Raw genomic sequence first — 23155 nt, forward strand, 5'->3', positions numbered from 1 at the left:
TGGTGCTATGGTCTAAACCACCGAGCCTCTTGGGCTTGCTGATCAGAAGGTTGGCAGTTTGAATCCCCACAATGGGGTGAGCTCCTGTTGCTCTGCCCCAGCTCCTGCCAACCTAGCAGTACAAAAGCGCGCCAGTGCAAGTAGATAAATAGGTACCACTGCAGCGGGAAGGTAAACAGCATTTCCGTGCACTCTGGCTTCCGTCACTGTGTCCAGTTGTGCCAGAAGCAGCAAAGTCATGTTGGCCACATAACCCAGAAAGCTATCTGTGGACTAACGCTGTCTCCCTTGGCCTGAATGCAAGATGAGCACCTCACCCCATAGTCAACTTTGACTGGGCTTCACCGTCCAGGGGTCCTTTACCTTTCTACCCTTTATTATTTCATCTATGCACCTCACCCACATTTTCCAGCATCCAAGGACACACACCCCAGCCATGCCAGAATGGAATATATTTAGAGAGTGTCCTTTGCCCAATGATGCCTTAGGTTGCTTATCTTAGACATTATGGCAGCCCAATTACTGCCTGCACTAAAATGCTCATCGTGGAATAATAGCAGCAGCCAACAATGGAAAACTTTTATTAATAAGCCAACAAGAATTCCAGATACTATGGAGTAGGCAAAAATGGAGGGGCAGATGGACAATCAAGGACAATTTCAATTAATTGAAATTCCACCCCTTGAAGGGTGAGAGGATGAGTGCTGCAAGAGGGGAAGGGAGCTGGCTTGAGGAGCAGATGATTAGACCCATGGCAATAGAAGTCTCACAACTATGTGGGGCTACCTTTGAAGGTGACCCGGAAACTGCAATTAATCCAGAATGTGGCAGCTAGACTGGTGACTGGGAGTGGCCGCCGGGGCCACATAACACCGGTCCTGGGAGATCTGCATTGGCTCCCAGTACGTTTCTGAGCACAGTTCAAAGTGTTGGTGCTGACCTTTAAAGCCCTAAACGGCCTCAGTCCAGTATACCTGAAGGAGCGTCTCCACCCCCATCGTTCAGCCCGGACACGGAGATCCAGCGCTGAGGGCCTTCTGGCGGTTCCCTCATTGCGAGAAGTGAGGTTACAGGGAACTAGACAGAGGGCCTTCTTTGTAATGGCGCCCGCCCTATGGAACGCCCTCCCATCAGATGTCAAGGAAATAAGCAGCTATCCTATCTTTAAAAGACATCTGAAGGCAGCCCTGCTTAGGGAAGCTTTTAATATTTAATGCTGTACTGTTTTTAACATTTGATTATTATAACTAGCCCCTCCAACTAATTCATGATTGGGTGAGCTAAATTTGTCTCCCTTTGGATGGGAGTGGCATTGCTAAAGAAATCAATCTGTTATGGGGTTTTTACAGGCTGCCCATTTTTAGTTTTCCCATCTAGATTTTTTTTTTAAAAGAAAATTCAAAGCCTTCAATTTTGGTACACTTCTCTCCCCACCCCACCCCCTCCTTCAAAGCATACTTCTAAGCCAAAAGCTCTCTACGGTCCTCTCCTTTTCTGTAGCTCAAGGTCAACTATAATTGCACTGTGGATGTACGTCTAAGCTTAGCAGATCCTCTCACAATTCCTTTCATAGAAAATAGTTTCCAAAAAATAAAATTAGCATTCCTTTCTCATCTTGAAAAATCTTTTATGAACAAGGTCCTTGACACCTCCGGCTAATTCCTAAAGCATTGCTGTCTCCTGCGCTCTATATTTCAGATGTGAAATGTCACAGGCCACCCCAATCTCTGCTGAGCAGTAGCAAGTTTCAAGGAGTCTTGGGACTTAACTAGGGTTTGTGTTTCCTTGGGTAAAATGAGACAAGTGTTTTATATATATATATATATATATATATATATATATATATATATATATATATGGTTTAGTCACACATATTTACACATGAGTTTTATGGAGAGAGAGTTCACAGCTTTTACATCTCAGGAGGGATTTGTCCTTCTCAGGAGCACAGCACTGGATTCAGAGGCATCCTAAGCAAATCTCTGCATCCCTCTGAAACAGCCAGTCAGCAGGGCTGTTGTTCTTCGGTCCCCACATGGAGGGTCCCCCCCAATTGTTTTTATTATTATTATATATTTATACTTTCTTACAATATTAGTAACCTAAAACTCTCAGGATTACCACTTCCCTCTACCCCTCTTCTGGTTTTCTTGTTTCCACACTATAATATTTACACATTGATTTATATCAGCATACTGTTCATATCTATACATGGTTCTTTCTACAGTATAATCTCATATAGAATGCTCCATCAATTATACGTTGTCAGGTTTATCTCAGACCTGCCGGTGTTCTTATACGTAAACAGTGTTTCTCAAGAAAAGTTATAAATTTCTTCTAGTCTTTTTGGAATGTCTGGTCATCCTGCTCACAAATTTGTCCCATCAGCCTGGCTAATTCTGCATACTCTACCATCTTTGTTTGCCATTCCTCGATAGTTGGCAGATCTTGATGTTTCCATCCTTGAACTTTCAAAACTCTGGCCACCGTTGTTGCATACAGAAATAGTTTTTTGTCTTCTTTTGGTATCTCATCCCCAACCATTCCTAAGAGAAATGCTTCCGGCCTTTTAAAGAAAGTATATCTTAACATTTCTTTTAAAGTTCATTGCATATACTGTCCCAAAATGCCTTTGTTTTTTTTACACAGCCACCACATGGAGTTCTGCCCACTTCCTCCTTCCCAGCAGAACTTGCAGAAAACCACTCCTGTTACAAAAGGACACATTTCTTCTTTTGGTGACATCACGCACCCCTGTTACCCCTGGCAACATGCCAGAAATTGTTCTGTTTCTGTCCACTTCTCTGCAGAGGGAAGGACAAGAATCTGCATGGTCAATTGCTCTTAATGGCACAGTACTTAGTTTGCCTTGTGTTTTTAATGGCATTGCTATCAGCCTGTATTTTTCACTGGTCTGGTATCTTCCCTCCAAAACCCAGCTAAATTCTACTCCTTTACTAAATTTAGGGTCATGAGGAGTCTGCCCCCCCCCTCACAAATTCATAACAAAAAACGGGATTTTCAACACCCCAGATTTTGATGATGATTTTTAAAAAATATATCATATCATCTGCTTAAAGGATGGGAGGGTACACAGTACTCTGGATATCAAGAAAAGGATAAAATACAACACTGGTTTTCCATTTCTGGAATTAGGCATGACACACCAGAGACAACTGAGTTTAAAACCAATACAGAGTTTGTCTCATATATATGGCTGCTTCGATTGTTTTGGCCAGAGTAGTCACTCTCCAGCCCCTCCTGATTAGTTTTTCAGTGAAATGTTGGGATTCGCTAAGCTTAATAAATAAGATTATGAGTAGGGTTCGAGATTTTGATGAAAACAGAAACAGGAGAGGAAATTGCTGATTTTGCTTATTTGTCCCCCATCTGGAATGAAAACCAGTCCAGCAAATAAGAGCAGCAAGTCCACAAACAGTACACAGCCGATTACTTCCCATCACCATTTGCACCGAAATGAACAGAATGAAATAACGTTATGGTAACATAAATCATCATCATCATTAGAATTTATATACTGTTCTATAACCGGAGGTCTCAGGGCGGTTCACATAATGAAATCAAAATATAGAACCACAAAGTACATAATCAAAATAAAAACAGCAAGCCAATACCCCCCCTTGACTGGCGTAGGATGTCAATCAAATCAACCAAAAGCCTGGTTAAAAAGGATTGTTTTTGCATGGCGCCGAAAGCTGTATAACGAAGGCACCAGGCGAACTTCTTTGGGGAGAGCATTCTACAAATAGGGAGCCACTGCAGAGAAGGCTCGTTATCACAAGTAAGTTACGATGATTTGCCACAGCAGACAGAGAAAGCAATAGAGTAGGTCTGGGCAAAGGACAAACTACAGCGTAAGAAACACAGAGTGGAATGGAAAACAATTCCTTCTTTCATCCCTGGCAAGCAACACATGGTAAAAGATGGAACAGCATTTGCAGAACAAGCAACACAGAGAAGCAGCTCCCCCACCACTTCTATTCAGAATCCCATTTCTGCCTGTTTAGAGATCCCTAGCAACCCTAAACTCCTACTTCTATTGCCTCTGCAAACTATAAGAGTGCTCTGGTCAGCATTTCGCTTGCCTGTGTCAACTTCAATTTCCTCCTGAAAGCTCTGTCAAAAAGAAAATTGAATGGTATGAACATTGAAAATTGTTTGATCAGCCTCTGGTAGCTCTCAGAAGCTTTCTGTGAGCTCACTGGAGCTCAATGGTAGCACAGGTGGTGTGCGTGCAGAAGGTCCCAGTGTCAATTCCTGAGCAAAATATCATAGGAAACTGTTTTTAGACCATCAGAAAATTTGTCCATGTGACTCAGTATTGCCTATCCTGATGGGCAGTAGCTCTCTAGGGTTTCAGATGCAGGCATTCCCAGTCCTACCGAGAGATGCTGGGGATTGGATCTGGGACCTTCTGCCTGCACATCAGATGCTCTACCATTGATATAGGAAGCTGCCTTATAAAGAGTTGGGCCACTGGTTCCATGTAGCCTTGTCTACACTGATCTACAGTGACTTTCCAGGGTTTCATATCTGGATTCTTTCCCAGCCTGGTCTGGAGACACCAGGGATTGAACCTGTAACCTTTTTCATATGATGGATGTGTTCTACCACTGAGCTATGGTGCCACCACTTATCTCCAGTTAAAAATCTTGGAGTGCTACTGCTGGTTAGAGTACACCATCCTGGACTAGAGAGATAAAGGGTTGGACTCAGGATAAGGCAACTCACTGAATGGCTGGAACAGGGAAAGCATTGCTGAGGCACCTTATAATCTTCTTCTTTGGTGATGACTTGTAGCTGAGTAAGATTGTCTTCCATAAACATGGTTTTAACAGTGAGTCCATAAGTGACTGTGGAGGCCAATTCTGGATCCACACATCCTTTCACAGTGGGGACATAGGTTTCGGGGGGGTGATCATGGTGAGGGTTTGCCAAGTGCACCTTCTCTTAGCACGCTTCTCCCTTTCGTCCTGAGTTTGAGTGTATTCAAAGCCCATGACACCTTTGGTTAAGGCTGTTCTCCAACTGGAGTGCTCGCAGGCCAGTGTTTTACCAGTGGGACCTGTGACAAAATGTTGCTGTGTTTCTGTACTTTTGCAAAACGTGGTATTGCCCCCATGCATAGAAGAAGAGGTGTCCTTTTAGCTATAGACACACTTGGAAAATTGGGGGAAGCATGCATAGTTTAATTGTAAGCTTACAACATCTTCCCAATATAGGTAGGTAGCCGTGTTAGTCTGCCATAGTCGAAACAAAATAAGAACTTATTACCAAACTTAAAACAATGGAGAGACCTGGTCTGAATAGAGACATTAGAGTCTTATCTCATTATACATGATAAAGCTATTTTTGGCCATCTCATCCCTTGCTTTTTCCTGTAAGACCAACTGCAGTCGTTAACAGTCGTCAACTGGTTTACCACACCTATCAGCCAATCACCCATTCCCACCACCCTTCTGAGTAACACCCCTCCCCACCCTATCACGATATATAAGGGTCTGGTGACTTTTGTTTCAGTGTATCTGAAGAAGTGTGCATGCGCACGAAAGCTCATACCAAGAACAAACTTAGTTGGTCTCTAAGGTGCTACTGGAAGGAATTTTTTAAACATCTTCCCAAATCAGCATGGGAGGGGGGATAAAGAACTAAGAGGAAAACAGGGGAAATAGGTATATATTTCCCCCTGATGCCCTTTTCTCATTTTCCTTTTCACACGCTGCTAAAGTAGCAATTAGAGTCAAGCAGCCAAGCAGGCTCATCTGTAAAAGCTGCACATTTAGCTACATACCTTGTGCCATGAAAAGTTTAATAGGATCACTTGGCAGAAAGTCAATGGGTTCATGATGGGCTTTGGCCAGCTGTTAAAATCACCCATCTTACTAGACTTTTGACTTTAAAAAAAGCATCCTAGGAAAATGTAACCCACTGCTTTATACCACTTTAACAAAGCTAGATATGCTCAGAGGGAGAGTTGAGTAGCCACCGTTATGGCCAACTAGCTTATATTACTTCAAAACTTTTCGGTTGACTCCTTTCTGTAGGGTGAGAACACTTGGAAACAGGTTGGTGGTGAAGTTGTTTAGTATATGTATTTGGAATGGTATGTGAAATTCCTCAAAATGAGACATGTCTATCTATGGTGCTTTCATCTTGTTTTTCTGGCACTTATTTGAAGATCACAGTGGAAGTTTTGGTGGAGAAGAAGTCACAGCAGCTAGATCCATCAAGACCCAGCTTAAGAACGAGAGAAAGAGAATGGCTACAGCTAAGATTTTTGTAGAGGACTGTGCTCATGTGTTACCCTTCTATTTCAGTTTTTGTGATAGGGAATTAATTTGTGTTATGAAAATGTCAGCAAACCAGAAACGATCTGAGCCTTCAAGGGTTATATTTTACAGGCCTGTGCCTTTTAAAGCACAACCCAATTCCGTTGAGTTCTGTGAGATTTAGTCTCGGGTAGGAATGAGTGAGAAATTCAATTTTGTTTGCAATTGAACGAGAAGCTATCAAATTCACACTTCTCAAACCAATAAATTGAACCGAAACACAGATAACCTTTGAAATTCACACTTCCCTGAATTTTGTGATGCAGTTCTTCAACCATGGTGTACAAAAATGCATATGTTGTGGGGGAAGAATGCATAAGATGCATGCAATAATAGCCTGGGAGTTCTCTTGGATTCCAACCAGTCAGCTGTGGTGTCTCAAGTGTCTTTTCGTCAGGAGTTCAGCCTACACGCAAGTAGGACCCTGGTAGAGACACATGCCCGACTGGCATGTTCTCTTCTTCCTGATCAATCGTTCGGGAGCTTCAAAAGCTTTCTTCAGCCCGAACATCACAGCGACCAATGCCAACCGACACCGGCACATTTAGGGATCTGCAGAGTTTGCACACCTTGCGTGACAGACCTCAGCAACTAAGCATTTTGGCTAATCTACTTTATTTACATATAAACACATGCAGAACACTGCAACATGGCTCCCTCTCTCTCTAGCATCAGACAGCAAAGAGAGAAAGAACAAAGGACAATAGTCCCACTTCACAGAACACAGTAACACAAACATCCTGATTCCGTCACTTCCCACTTTGTGGAATCAAAAAATATACCGTCATGTGAAAGACAGAAATCCCATGACTGCAATCATAGATCAGGAATTCTAACACTTTTGTGGCTAGAAGTGCTTGTGCCTAGCTTATGCTAGTTTGCTAGCTATGGCTATACCTGGATTGGGATAGCCTGGCATTAGTTCTCCATGCTCTGGTAACCTCCCCCTGGACTACACTGATGACAGAAACCCACTGAAGCCGTTGAAGACAGAATGCAGAATGCAGCTGCTAGGATGTTAAGTGGGACAACCTGATGGGACCATGGCATTGCTCCAAAAAGCACTGCATTGGCTACCAGTGAGTACTGATACCAACCTTCTAGGATCCTAAAATTTGCAGGGGAGGCTCCATTGGTGGTAGCACCTTTGGTAACCGCCCAACTGGAGTTTGTCCATAACAAGATCTTCTGCTTGGTGGTTTTCCATATGTGGACTAATTTCTTTGGGGAAGTGAATCTGTCTCCCTCATTACTAACATTCAGAAGTGATTTAAAACCAGTCTTCTTTACCCAGACATTTGATGGCTAAACGATACTGATTGAAATTATGCAACCTTGAAATTGTTAACTGGTTGGGTGTGTGATTGTTTTAAATTGCTTCAAGTGTGTGTGGTGGTGTGTGGGTGTGGGTGTTCAATGGTGTTGTTTTAACTTTTTGTGTTAGCTGCCCTGGGCTCCTTTGCGGAGTGGACTTGCTTGTCAAAATGTGTTGGGTTGGCATCCATCTGTCTCAGGAGACAATGGAAGAGTGTGCCTTCATGGGTGAAGTCAAATCACTGGAGAGACAGGGCCTGCTGTGACTGCAGATGAAGCCTCATTGGAGTTCACCGATTGGGTCTGCGTTGCTCCGGGACAGGAGGAAGGAAGTCAAAATGACACTGAGGTTGGTTCAAAGAAAGAGTTTATTCTGTTCTCCAGATAGCAGAAGGCACTTGCGTGATCAAGTCTACAGCAAGTCCAAAGAAATGACAGGTTTCATGCAGTTTATATATCCTCCAGGCACCCTCTCACTCCTCCCCTAGGAGCCCAACCACGTTGGCGTACGTACACAGGTTGACATCACATATGTTCCTGCTCTGGTACTCTCAACCATACAAGGATCTTCCTTCCTGTACTTCTGACCATAAAAGGATATTCCTGTTCCTACTCCTATCTTGGAGCAAGAGGTCACTACTTCCGAGAACATGCTCTGGCGTTAGTCCCAGACTTGGGTCTCTGCGTCATTTGTGGTCAGGACATAAGATATGTCTGTGTCTCTTCTACTGGTAAAGTCAAGGCCAGTCTTGCCGTCAAACTGATAAGGGAGAGAGCTGTGTTCTTGTTTTGCATTTGCTCAACGGCTAAAGTTTATGCATTTTAGCTAAGGAGAAATGGGGATTTTGGTGCAGTTTGAAAACTGCCTGCACAGTCAGTTTTGGGGTTTGGGAAACCCATTCCTTCACAGAGACCGATACAGAAAAGACATGTTTTACTGCAGCTGGGGCAGATGAAGGTGTCTGGTTGTGCTGATGGAGGTGTATAGTGGCGTTTCTTCTTTCTGCACTTGTCCCCGTGATCATTCCTCATCTGGTCACTGCTATGCATACACAGCCTGCTTCAAGGCATTGTGGTCATTTGCAAGGGATTCCCACACAGCAGGGTTAATGTTGCCAGCCTTCGTGTCTTGTTTGCAGACATCTTTGTAACACAAAATTAGTCTGACAATGGCAGACCCTCCAAGTGTCCCTATTTTCCAGGGACCATCCCAGATATACAGAAGCCATTCCAGTTTCTGATTTGATCCCAGAATGTCCCACTGTTCCTTAGGATGTCCCTATTTTCATCAGAGACATGTTGGAGGGCATGGAGTAATCTAGCTGCCAAACCATCTGAAAGCAACCCTGTATAGTGGATTTGTGTGTGTGTGTGTTTACTGTTTTACAGTGGTACCTCGGGTTACATACGCTTCAGGTTACAGACTCTGCTAACCCAGAAATGACCAAGCCAGCACAGGTGTCATTGAGACAGAAGTATGAACATGCTGGGAATGTGGGCTTGGGACAGCAGGTCTGTCCTGCCATGTGATGCCCAAAATCTTCCTGGCACAGTGTATGTGGAAGGTGTTGAGGCATCACTTCTGGCAGGTGTATGTTGCCCTTGTCTCACTGCCATAAAACAGCACACTCAATATGCAAGCATCGTACACCTTCCTTTTGGTATTGGTTGTTAGTGTCATGCTTAAATGTGTTATCCAAAATGTGTATATTAGTCAAAACTGCATACAGGAAAGGTGCTTATTAGGAGGAATTCACACTAAAATGCCGACCAGTAAAACAACACAAGTTGCTGCAGACATGCAGAGAAGACTCAAGTTCTAGACTCTCCTGGGACCTACTTTTGCAATCTGGGAAGGAGGTAGTGGGTTTGAGGAGACCACCATTTTAGCTCAATCATGCTATCTCAGGGAAGGGAGAGACAGACAGGCTCCATTGGAGCCCATCAAGAACCCATCGACTTTCTGCCAAGCTGTTCTATTAAACTTCTCAAGGTACAAGGTGGGAAGTTAAGTGTGCCCGTTTTACAGATGACCCTGTTCTTCCGGTTGACTCTAATTGCTACTTTAGCAGTGTGTGAAAATGAAAATGAGGAAAACAGCACCGGAAGAAATACCCATCTCCGTTGCTTTCATCTTTGTCCATTATTTTTTCCCATGCTAGTTTTATTATTATTATTATTATTTAGAAGATACCGTACTTTTCGCCCCATAAGACGCACCGGCCCATAAGACGCACCTAGTTTTTTTGGGGGGAAATAAAGGAAAAAATTTTTATTTCCCCCCCAGGTGCGCTGCGCTACACCAGGAGCTTGGGGCGTGCGGAGCTCAGCGCGCCCCAAGCTTCTGCATGCAGGCAAGGTCTCCGCTAGCATGGGAGAGCTGGGCGCCTCTCCCAGGGCTAGCGGACCCCTGCGCTAATCCAGAAGCTTGGGACGAGCTGAGGTCAGCGCGCCCCAAGCTTCTGCGTGCGCGCAAGCAGTCCGCTATCCTTGGGATAGCCGCGGGGCTCTCCCAGGGCTAGCGGATCGCTGCGCTACACCAGGAGCTTGGGGCGTGCTGAGCTCAGCGCGCCCCAAGCTTCTGCGTGCGCGCAAGCAGTCCGCTATCCTTGGGATAGCCGCGGGGCTCTCCCAGGGCTAGCGGATCGCTGCGCTACACCAGGAGCTTGGGGCGTGCTGAGCTCAGTGCGCCCCAAGCTTCTAGGTGCGCGCAAGCAGTCCGCTGCCGCCCTAAGCCTCGCGCACCCGGTGGGACCTCCTGCCGGGTGCGCGAGGCTTGCAGACACTCGCCCGAAGCAGGGAGAGCCCTCCGGAGGGCTCCCCGTGCTTCGGGCGACAGGCTGCCTCCCCAAGCCTCGCGCACCGGGCGGGACCTCCTGCCGGGTGCGCGAGGCTTGCAGACACTCGCCCGAAGCAGGGAGAGCCCTCCGGAGGGCTCCCCGTGCTTCGGGCGACAGGCTGCCGCCCCAAGCCTCGCGCACCGGGCGGGACCTCCTGCCGGGTGCGCGAGGCTTGCAGACACTCGCCCGAAGCAGGGAGAGCCCTCCGGAGGGCTCCCCGTGCTTCGGGCGACGGGCTGCCGCCCCAAGCCTCGCGCGCCGGGCGGGACCTCCTGCCGGGTGCGCGAGGCTTGCAGACACTCGCCCGAAGCAGGGAGAGCCCTCCGGAGGGCTCCCCGTGCTTCGGGCGATGGGCTGCCGCCCCAAGCCTCGCGCACCGGGCGGGACCTCCTGCCGGGTGCGCGAGGCTTGCAGACACTCGCCCGAAGCAGGGAGAGCCCTCCGGAGGGCTCCCCGTGCTTCGGGCGACAGGCTGCCGCCCCAAGCCTCGCGCACCGGGCGGGACCTCCTGCCGGGCGCGCGAGGCTTGCAGGCATTCGCCCGAAGCAGGGAGAGCCCTCCGGAGGGCTCCCCGTGCTTCGGGCGACGGGCTGCCGCCCCAAGCCTCGCGCACCGGGTGGGACCTCCTGCCGGGCGCGCGAGGCTTGCAGGCATTCGCCCGAAGCAGGGAGAGCCCTCCGGAGGGCTCCCCGTGCTTCGGGCGACGGGCTGCCGCCCCAAGCCTCGCGCACCGGGCGGGACCTCCTGCCGGGTGCGCGAGGCTTGCAGGCATTCGCCCGAAGCAGGGAGAGCCCTCCGGAGGGCTCCCCGTGCTTCGGGCGACAGGCTGCCGCCCCAAGCCTTGCGCACCCGGTGGGACCTCCTGCCGGGCGTGCGAGGATTGCAGGCATTCGCCCCATAAGACGCACCCCGATTTCCCCTTCATTTTTGGAGGGGAAAAAGTGCGTCTTATGGGGCGAAAAATACGGTATGTTAAGCTGACAATGAAACCACATATACTGCTCTCAAGTGTCCAAGTGTTTGCCTGCCTGCAGCTGAAACGACATCTATCTTCCTGTGCAGGAAAGGTATTAGCAGGCATCCTGCCAAGGCTTTGTGATGTTTTGAGGAGGCCTTTCTCTCAGTCCCAACGCATTCAGTGAGGGCATAAGAGAGAGCCTTCTTGGTGGCTGCTCCCAGAATGTGGAACGTTCTTCCATGTGAGGCTAGGCTGGCCATCGTCTCTTAATTCCTTTCACCAGGAGGCAAAAGGCTTTTGTTTTGGTAGACCTTTGGCCACTAACAGGCAGCTGTCTTTGGAGGGTGAGTGTTGTAGATTTTTATGAGCTTTTAAATGGTTTCAAGTGTTTTCAGCAATGTCTTACTAGGGGCTACATTTTTAAAAAAGCATTTACACCTATTAAGTAAGTTTTATTGCAACTGTTTTAATTCACAAAGAGAGTAGGGTTGCCAGCTTTGGTCAGGCAAAATAAAGGGCAGGTTGGGCAAAGTACGGGACAGGTTAGGGGGTGAAGAAGGACTGGGGTGCTAAAAATGATAAATCGCTTTCTGAAAAGAAATCTCTCTCATTCGGCACCAGAGCAGGCCTGTGCTGCTGAAAACGCCTTGCCTCGCTCTCTGTCTCTCTATCTGCACAAATAATAATAATAATAATAATTTATTATTTGTACCCCGCCCATCTGGCTGGGTTTCCCCAGCCACTCTGGGCGGCTTCCACAGAAACCAAAAAACACTAAAATATCATACATTAAAAGCTTCCCTGAATAGGGCCGCCTTAAGATGTCTTCTGAATGTCAGGTAGTTGTCCATCACCTTGACATCCGATGGGAGGGCATTCCACAGGGCGGGCGCCACCACCGAAAAGGCCCTCTGTCTGGTTCCCTGTAGCTTCGCTTCTCGCAATGAGGGAACCGCCAGAAGGCCCTCGGCGCTGGACCTCAGTGTCCGGGCAGAACGATGGGGGTGGAGACGCTCCTTCAGGTATACTGGGCCGAAGCCGTTTAGGGCTTTAAAGGTCAACACCAGCACTTTGAATTGTGCTCGGAAACATACTGGGAGCCAATGTAGGTCTTTCAAGACCGGTGTTATGTGGTCTCGGCGGCCGCTCCCAGTCACCAGTCTAGCTGCCGCATTCTGGATTAGCTGTAGTTTCCGAGTCACCTTCAAAGGTATCCCCAGGTAGAGTGCATTGCAGTAGTCCAAGCGGGAGATAACTAGAGCATGCACCACTCTGGCCAGACAGTCCGCGGGCAGGTAGGGTCTCAGCCTGCGTACCAGGTGGAGCTGGTAGACAGCTGCCCTGGATACAGAATTGACCTGCGCCTCCATGGACAGCTGTGAGTCCAGAATGACTCCCAGGCTGCGCACCTGGTCCTTCAGGGGCACAGTTACCCCATTCAGGACCAGGGAGTCCTCCACACCAGCCCGCCCCCTGTCCCCCAAAAACAGTACTTCTGTCTTGTCAGGATTCAACTTCAATCCACAAAAACTCTCTTTCCCAATCCCTCCACCTAATGGACGTACCAGGCCCATGCAAACCCCCTTTTCTCTTGCCCTCTGACTCCGAGTCTCTGTCTCTGACCCACCTGCCTCTGCCTGTGCAAAAACTCTCTCCACCAGTGCCATGCAACCCTGCTCACTCCCTGAGCCTGGCCAACCGCACCCATTCTGCCCATGCAAAAACTCTCTCCCATACCAGACAACCCCTTTCTCTTACTCTCTGGCCTACAAAGCCACCCCTCTGCCCATTCAAAACCCAAAACTCCACCATAGCAAGCTCCTGCACTACAAACGCCCTCTCTCACTCTCCATGACCCACCATTTGCCCAAGCAAAATCTCTCTCTCTCTCTCCTCCTGGCCCCACCCCACCCTCTGCACACATCCCACAATATCTCTTTTTCTCTCTCTCTCAGCTCTGCTCCGCATGGACCCACCCTCTGCTCACACAAACGCCTGCTCAGGCTCTCACTCTCCTTTTCTCACTGGACTCACCCTCTGCCCATGAAGTTTTGATGATGTTGATGAGAATGAGCTTGGATGTGTGAAAAGGCATCCCATTTGAAGTCCAAACAGGACAAGGGACACTTTTCTCCAAATAAAAAGGATGATTATGTTTGTCTAGGGATGGGTGGCATCCCCTGCTGTGAACCATCCTGTACCCTGGACTGGGGGGGGGGGGAGAGCAGGGTATCAACTGAATGGGAAAAAAAATAAGCACAGCACCCACTACCTGATGGTCCACTCCTTCAGCGGGCATCAGTTTGTTGCAGGGTTTCAGAAGACCCTCCTGACAGGTCTCTCCAGTGTCTGGCTATGATGCTTCTGGCTGCTGAAAGTAGGTGGGTTATGAGTTCTTTGTGGTGTAAGTGGGCATTATTGTCTTGGAAGATGTTAAAGGAACACAAGTGAACAGGAAAGAACCTGACACCAAACCCTACAAATGGTAAGTAAAATAGAAACATCGCTACCCACCCCCACCCCCCCACCCCCACCCATCTCCCCCACCCCCGTTCCACCTCTTTCCCCCTTTTCTTCCTAATGTCTCAGCAAATGAAACTGATTTGTAAAATTTTACATGGGGAGAAATAATACGAGAGAGAGACATTGCACACACTTTTGTAAATAAAAAAAAATCTTTAATAATAAGAATAAGAATAATAAAAGACCCTCCAAAGTCAGAGTTTTCCATGGTCAATTCACTCATTCCACAAAGTCAAATAACCCACATGTCTCCAGCAGGAAGCTGCTGCAACTGTCACCATCATCTAAGTGACCTTCCTTCCCATTGCAAAACACGTGCGCTATATGGCCCCAAAAAATAAAAAATAGAACATTCTCCCATTGTGTTGCAGAAGGTTTGCATTCTAAACATGTCCAATTTGGAGATTGTGATGCAGCTAGTTTGAATGCATGCTGTGATTCACACAGCATAATGCTATGAGAAGGTGATGAAAGATAGCAGCTGAGTACAATGGGGAGTTTTCAGATCATTTCAGTTTTCCCTGAGCGTATCAATATTGCCTGCAACCAATCCTGTCTCTGCACCATCCTAAAGAATGCCTGGGCCACCTACTAGTATTACCCCAAAGACCCAGGCAGTTAATCAGAAGATTTTGCAAAATGTGTAACCGTGGAAGGCAAGCATGGGTCTGAGTTAAGCATACACAAGAACAAAAATGTATATTAATAACTGGAAGTTTACAACCTTGGGTGAGTTGTTTTGACATAAATCAATAGGTAGGATATCCAAAGAGAGTAAGGGAACAATTCCTCCCCCCACATTCTCATTCTTGGAGGAAAGGTCGATCATGGAATGGCAGTAATGAAAGCGAGCCAAGGGATTGCAAATGCTAATATTTGCTTGTTGAAAGGTTTGGGGATACAAGACAAAGCTACAGGAAGGAGGGAGGGAGAGATGTGAAGGTCTTGATGTTATTACAGTCTAGTTTATGCCACCTATCACTGAACTTCTAGGATCTGGCCTCAGCTTTGCCACAGATTCATAGCAAACCCTTGGGCAAGCAATTTATCCTACCTTTCAAGTGATTATAAAAACGTCCCTCCACCTAGGGGATGAATAATTGCCCAGCATTTTGGGAATCTGTACTGGAGGAGGGAAGGCAAGCAGAAAGCATTATTTACGGTAGCAAGTATGTGAAAAGAAATGTTCGCCTTCAAGGTGGCGGCAGGGAATCTTGAAATTATTAAACGAATAGAATTATTAGGGGCCTAAGAAAAAGGACATATTCTACTTTCCCACAGAAGCTGCAGCTAATTCACTTTTGTCAGCTGCATTTCAGAATGGATGAGGCTTCAGCTTGTCACCACAAATTGTCTACTGTTCCTCTTGAGCCTGGAGAATTCTGGAACTTGTTTATGATTATATGTATGCAGAAAGAAAGTTCACTGGGGCTCAGCCACATAGCTGTACCAAAAGCAAAAGTTTGTAGCCAGATAAGTTATGCTGAGAGTAGACCGCATATAAATTAATGACCCTAAGTTAGCCAGGTCCATTAACTTCAACAGGTCAACTCTGAGTAGGTGGATGCAGCCAAAGGTTAGCTTTTTGTAGTTTTATGAGATGCTCGTTTCCTACCCATATATAATTACCCTTGTAAAGTTTTGCATTCACTTAAAGACACTAAGCAAGCAGGCAATGGGGTGAGGGGTTGATGACTTTGCCTTACAACCAACTTAATTAAGTGTGTATTACGCGATGACATTGTGGATTCACAGGAGAAGAGTAACATAACCACACATTTGTCCCAATGGAAAGGAATTGGGTGAGAGAAGCATGATTCCATGCCCTACAGAACTCCATTGTATACCTTTCCCATGAGCAAAGCCCAAAGACAACCTGCCATCTTCCAGATCTGTAGGACTGCAGCTTCCTACAACCCCAGCCAACATGGCCAATGCTCAGGGATGATGTGAGCTATGGTCTAAAACATATGGAGGGCACCAGATGGGGAAGGCTGAACTCAAGCAAGTAGGACTTCAATCCTGAGCTAGGAGTTACTCCCACTGAATTCAATGGTGGCTTGCTTCTGTATTGGAAGTGTTGGTTGGGTGATACAATAAAAGGTTTATAAAAAGATGAATGGTGCAGGAAAAGTTTCACCCATGGGGAATCCAGATGAATTATTCAAATCCACACCTCCCTGGAGTTTCAGACCACAGAGAACCAGACTTATTTTAAGTGGTCAAAGGAATGGAGTAACTCCATTTGAGAAAGGTTGCAGCGTTTGGGACTCATGGACACCCAAAGAAGTTGAATGTTTGAAGATTCAGGACAGATGAAATAAAGTCCTTTGCACATCACATGGTTAAAATATGGACCTCCCTCCCACAGGAGAAAGTGATGGCCACCAACTTGGCTGTCTTTAAAAGAGGACCGGCCAAATTCATGGAGGAGAAAGCTATCCATGGCTATGCTCTGCCTCTATGGACAGGGGCAATGATGCTTCTGAATACCAGTTTCTGGAAGTCATAGCTTGGGAGAGTGTTTTTGTTCTCAGGTCCTTCTTGTGAGCTTGCCATCCATGTAGCCACTGTGAGAATAGGATGCTAGATTAGATGGGTCATTGGCCTAATCCACCAGACACTTCTTATGTCCTTAAACTTATTTTTAACAATTGAGCAAGACCTCAATTTCTGCAAGCACTGGCGGTTTTATTGCTCATTTGGTTTTATAGTATTAATCCACAATGGAATATTTTCTGACTATCAAGTGGTATGTAGATTTAGTGAGCAAACAAGCACATAAAATAACAAAATAGAGGGGCAATGCTAACAAGCCTCAGTTCCGAGGAACACTAACCCTGGAAGCAAGCCTAGTCTTTACAGAAAAGGGGGAAATGATCTTTTTACATATGGGATATTTAATTCCTCTTGCTATTAAGTCTTATTTAACTGCTCAAGTCTCCACAGTCGCCTTTTGCTTAATTGATTGGATTTTAGACATAGAGCCAGATACTGTAAATTAAATAAGGTTTACTCAGCTATCAGTCCACAGAGTGCACACTACTCTTTTTTTTTAAAGAGTCCATAAGCTGCTTCTAATTGATTAAAAGGTTTAGTTGCTTAAGCTTAGGAAATAAAGTCCAAGAGAGATGCTGCAAATCTAGGATGAACATTTTACACTTGCAGCTTAATTGTGAACCAAAACTTGGTCCCTTGTGATGTGGGGTGTTTAACGAACCTATTGGCAATCCAAACAACAGTGTCCAAATCCTGCTTTCACTTTACCTCCACCCCCCATAAGGAAGCTACAGTAACTGGGCTGCACTATGCACCATAGCTCCATTGAATCACTAGTCTGGTCCCAGATTTCAAGCTTCCCAAATGAGCATTGTCTTCTGCTCATCTGATTGTTCCAGAATCACCCTAGATCTATGCACCTGAAAGGTGTGCCCAAGAGGCCCTGTTTGTGTGCCCACGAGCCAATGAACATTGGGGTCAATAGGATCAACAGGAAGTAAGAGGCTTTCTTATTCAGATCCCCTTGAACCAGAAAATACTGGCTGCCCCTTTTCATAGGGGCCAAATAAGTCTTTGTATACAAATTTAATAAACAACAACAGCAATGGTAGAGCATCTGCTTTGCAAGCAGAAGGTCCAATGTCCAATCCACAGCATCTTCTGGTAGGACTGGGAAAGACTCCTCATCAGAAACCCTGGAAAGCTGTTGCTAATTGGTGTAGAAAATGACTTTCTGCAGACACTGTTTCTTCCTTTTGTAACTCCAGTATACTGGACAGGAACAGACTCTATTCCAGCCCAGAACAGGGTGACATGAAGCAAACAAAAGGGTCCCTTTGCCTTACAAAGCTGCTATGGAAGGTGAGTTTGAAAAAGTGTGACCTACCACTCAATGGCCAGTGAATGTGGCAGTGTTAATGTGCAAGCATTTGTTTCCGAGAGCAGTTCAGCATCCTGGTTATGTTCATTAAAGAGGACAACTATGCTCTCATCTCAGTGGAAATATATATGGCTCATCACACCTATGTATAGGTGTGAAAGATATATATCTCTGAAAAGTATGTATGAGCTTCCCCCCTTCGCTGATCTCTTGAAAAAGATGTTGAAAGTTGGGGGCTTCAGGACAGACAAAATAAATTTCTTCTTCAGAAAACACATAGTTAAACTATGAAATGTGGTCCTACAGAAGGCAGAGATAACCCCCAAATTCTTGTTGTTGTTGTTTAGTCGTTTAGTCATGTCTGACTCTTCGTGACCCCATGGACCGGAGCACGCCAGGAACTCCTGTCTTCCACTGCCTCCCGCAGTTTGGTCAGACTCATGCTGGTAGCTTCGAGAACACTGTCCAACCATCTCATCCTCTGTCGTCCCCCTTTCCTTGTGCCCTCAATCTTTCCCAACATCAGGGCCTTTTCCAGGGAGTCTTCTCTTCTCATGAGGTGGCCAAAGTATTGGAGCCTCAGCTTCACGATCTGTCCTTCCAGTGAGCACTCAGGGCTGATTTCCTTCAGAATGGATAGGTTTGATCTTCTTGCAGTCCATGGGACTCTCAAGAGTCTCCTCCAGCACTATAATTCAAAAGCATTGATTCTTCAGCGATCAGCCTTCTTTGTGGTCCAGCTCTTACTTCCATACATCACTACTGGGAAAACCATAGCTTTAACTATACAGACCTTTGTCGGCAAGTTGACCCCCAATATAAAGGTAAAGGTACCCCTGCCCGTACGGGCCAGTCGTGACCGACTCTGGGGTTGCGTGCTCATCTCGCTTAAGAGGCCGGGAGCCAGCGCTGTCCAAAGACACTTCCGGTCACGTGGCCAGTGTGACGAGGCTGCCCTGGCGAGCCAGCACCAAAGCAGCACACGGAAACGCCGTTTACCTTCCCGCTATAAAGCGGTACCTATTTATCTACTTGCACTTAGGGGTGCTTTCGAACTGCTAGGTGGGCAGGAGCTGGGACCGAACGGCGGGAGCTCACCCCACTGCGGGGATTCGAACCGCCGACCATACAATCGGCAAGTCCTAGGCACTGAGGTTTTACCCACAGCGCCACCTGCGTCCCCGACCCCCAATATAGATGACTTTAAAAGAGGATTAAACAAATTCGTGGAGAAGGCTTGCAATGGCTGCATAGCCATAATGACTACATTCTACCTCCACAGTCGAAGACAGTATGCTTCTGAATCCCATTTGCTAGAAACCAAAGGAGAGGAGAATACTCTTGCACTTGGGTTGTGTTTGCAGGTTTCCCATAAGCATCTGGATGCTGGATTAAATGGGCCAGTGGGAAGAGGAATCAATTGTTAAACCATTCTGAGAACTGTAGCTCTCTGAGGGGACAAGGACTCTCCTAACAACTCTCAGCACTCTTATTGAACTACACTTTCCAGAAATGTTGAGTGGAAGCCGCAACTCCTCAAAGTGGTTGAATACTGATTTAAATGTAAAACATTTCACAATATGAAGGAATATTTGTAAAAAATAAAAAAGCATGGGGAAAGCAACAAATTCTCTCAATCTTATAGTACAATACACATCTCTGAAAAGCAGTTGGATAGCAGCCTCCATTGTTACAACTGCTTTTTTTATTCTCTACCCCATATTTTGTCAGTGTTATATTTCTGCTAATATTTGAGCACCTCGACAATTCTCCTGCATTGCTGCAGGTAATTCCGCTGCTGCTAGTAAATTTTGTATGAGCTTCCTATATCATTGGTGCCTCTTCTTTTCATCTGCATAACCCAGTAGCATCATAAATTGATGGGAAGCAAGGCTCAAAGGAGAAAGCAGGTGATTTATACTTGTTGAGATAAATCCTTGAGAGATATTTCTGGAGAATATCGGGGGAAAGATTGGGAGGGGGTTGCCTCAGTAGAAGTGCATCTGCTTTGCATTAATAAACTTTGAGGTTCATTCTTCAACAACTTTTATTATTCTAGGATCCCAGTTCAGGGAGATTTAAGTCACCTACCCAAAACACCCACCCAGACCTGTGCAGAGAGTTGGGGGTCACCAGTTTCATTTGCCCCGAGCTTTGAAAGGCTAAGCTGGCTGGGGGGGGGGACAGTGTGGGTTTCCCTGAGAACTCTGTGTCTGGTATAAGAGATGCCAGGAAATGAATCTCTGCCCAAGGCTTAGAGACCCATTGCCACTTGGGTTAGGAACCACTGACCTTCATGGGCTAATTATGAGACAGCTTCATTTGTTCAGAACCTGTAAAGAAGGGGTGGGCTGGAGCAGTGGTGGAGAACAATTGGACCTACATATATTGCTGAACTACAACTCCCATCATCCCTGGGCATTGGCCATGCTTGCTGGGGCTGATGGGAGTTCCAGAGTTTCCCACCCCTGAGAGGGAGAGTCTGGAAGGATGATCTGAATTTGGTAGACTCATGTGGATGGTTTCTCTCATTTTGGTAGGTTTGGCCTTTACCTATTGCTCTGCTTGCAGAATTTAAAAATAAGTGAAATGCTACAAAACACCACAAGTCTCCAGTTTCATCCAACCTACATGCAACTAATGCTGCAACTTAGATTTCCCCACCATTCAGGGTAGTAGGGAGTTCACGGCAGCAAATATTTTACCCAACCCTGACGTTAAACCACTTAACGTGTTAATGCTATGCAGGACAGATGGCAAATTCTAATTATGAAAAAGGTAATGTATTAAATGCTTCTTTAGTGGTACAGCCTGTTGGTGTGATCATTCTACCTTTGAGTTTAATCATTCTGCAATCTCATTAACTTAATTAGCTTGTCAGGGAATGCTGGAATAGCTTGAGAATTTATCTGTAGAGATGGTGCCAATGCAGTGGTTTATGACTTGTTGCAGGTAGAGAGGAGCAGATGGCTTTTCCAGGCAGTGATGAATGCACTCCAGGCTCCAGGATGAAGCTGGATCACAATAGTCAAAGCCAGCAATAGGTTTGAGGGGACTCTGGGCAAAAGGCCTTCTTGTGGGACTTCAGCCAGCTGTTATCCGGTGGGGGTTGTCATTTTATTTTCCCTACAATGCTGTCATGTAGCATCACTTCAGGGAACTGCAGGGAATTTAATAGGTCACAAACAGCAGGTAAGCCTGAACTTGCCAATCTGTCTCTCATCATCCCTCACCATTGGCTACACTGCCTGGGGCTGATGGGAGTTGGAGTTAGCCAGTGCTTTTTTTCTTCCTGGAGGTACACAACGGTACACAGTACCACCCATTTTTGGCAGGGAGGCGGGAGGGCTCTCAGATCTCATCAGAGCACCGTGTCTCCTTCCCCAAGCCCAGGAAGCATTTGCCCAACTTAGGGAAGAAGACATGATGCTCTAACGCATGGGTAGGCAAACTAAAGAATGGGGTCCGAATCCAGCCCAATCGCCTTCTATATCCGCCCATGGACAGTCCAGGAATCAGCGTGTTTTTACATGAGTAAAATGTGTCCTTTTATTTAAAATGCATATCTGGGTTATTTGTGGGGCCTGCCTGGTGTTTTGACATGAGTAGAATGTGTGCTTTTATTTAAAATGCATCTCTGGGTTATTTGTGGGGCACAGGAATTTGTTCTTTTTTAAAAAAAAAAAAGTCCAGCCCCCCACAAGGTCTGAGGAACAGTGGACTGGCACCCTGCTGAAAAAGTTTGCTGACCCCTCTCTGACAGGATATTGGAGCCCTGCTGCCTCCTTCCCAAAACCAGGCGAGGGGTGGGAAGCAGCTAACCCGCCCTCACCACCCAGCCTTGGTATCAGGCCACACCCCTCCTCCATGTGCTGGCTCCTCCCCCTGCTTGCTGGTGAGTACCAGTATTTTTTTTTCTAGAAAAAAAAGCACTGGAGTCAGCCAACATCCAGAGGGTTTAAAGCTTTCCCATCCCTGATCTAAAATATATGGCAGAAAAAGGGAACCAATTGGGAGGGAGAAGGAAATAATTCAGGCATTACTTATTAGTTACCATACAAGGTCCATTTGAGGTCCCATAATAAAATATTTAATGAGGCTGGGACCCTCCCAAAGTTGATGGACATTGCCTTTCAAATGGTGTGTGTGTATCTTGTGATCTATTATGTGGGGGGGTGGGGCTTACCTGCCTTCCCCCAAATATTTTATTCAAGTTGGCACCCCTGTTAGTTACAGTGGTACCTCGCAAGACGAATGCCTCGCAAGACGGAAAACCCGCAAGACGAAAGGGTTTTCTGTTTTGGAGGCGCTTCGCAAGACGAATTTCCCTATGGGCTTGCTTCGCAAGAAGAAAGCCCATAGGGAAATCTCCGGGGACCTATTTTAAATGCTGGTGGTGGGGAGCAAAGCCTTTCCCCCCCTCCGGCCTTCAGAAGAGGTCCAGGAAGGCCGGCGGGGGCCGAAAGGCTCTGCTCCCCACCGCCAGCATTTTAAAAGCAGTCCGGGATAGCAGGGAAGCGCTTCCTGCTATCGCGGACGGCTTTTGAAGGCAGGCGGGGGGGAGCAAAGACTTTCGCCCCCCGCCCGCCTTCAGAAGAGGTCCTGGACCTCTTCTGAAGGCAGACGGGGGGGGTGAAAGTCTTTGCTCCCCCCTGCCTGCCTTCCCGGGGAAGCGGAGAAAGGCAGCGCGCTTCTCCGCTGTCCCGGACGGCTTTTGAAGGCAGGCGGGGGGGAGCAAAGACTTTCGCCCCCCGCCCGCCTTCAGAAGAGGTCCAGGACGGGGGGCAAAAGTCTTTGTCCCCCCTGCCTGCCTTCCCAGGGGCTTTTACATCGCCCCGGACAGCGGAGAAGTCCTCCGCTGTCCCGGGCGATTTTAAAATGCCGCCCGCCAGCATTTTAAGATCGCCCCGGACAGCGGAGAAGTCCTCCGCTGTCCCGGTTTTTTAAAAAATGCTGGGGGTGGGAAGAAAAGCCCTTGTCCCCCCCCCCAGCCTTCAGAAGAGGTCAGGGGACAGACTGTCCCCGTACCTGGTCTGAAGGCGGTTTCCATAGGAACGCATTAATTGATTTTCAATGCATTCCTATGGGAAACCGTGCATCGCAAGACGAAAAACTCGCAAGAAGAAAAAACTTGCGGAACGAATTAATTTCGTCTTGCGAGGCACCACTGTACAAAGTTCAGCTGGTAGAATTTTGGTTGTGGAGCTGGATAGGAGAATAACAGATGGGCTGCTGCTACTTCCTCACTTTCTAGAAGCATTGGCAATTGCAGAACCATTGATCTTCCAGT

The sequence above is a fragment of the Podarcis bocagei genome (genome assembly GCF_964188305.1).
Source record: "Podarcis bocagei genome assembly, chromosome: 15".
NCBI lineage: Eukaryota > Metazoa > Chordata > Lepidosauria > Squamata > Lacertidae > Podarcis > Podarcis bocagei.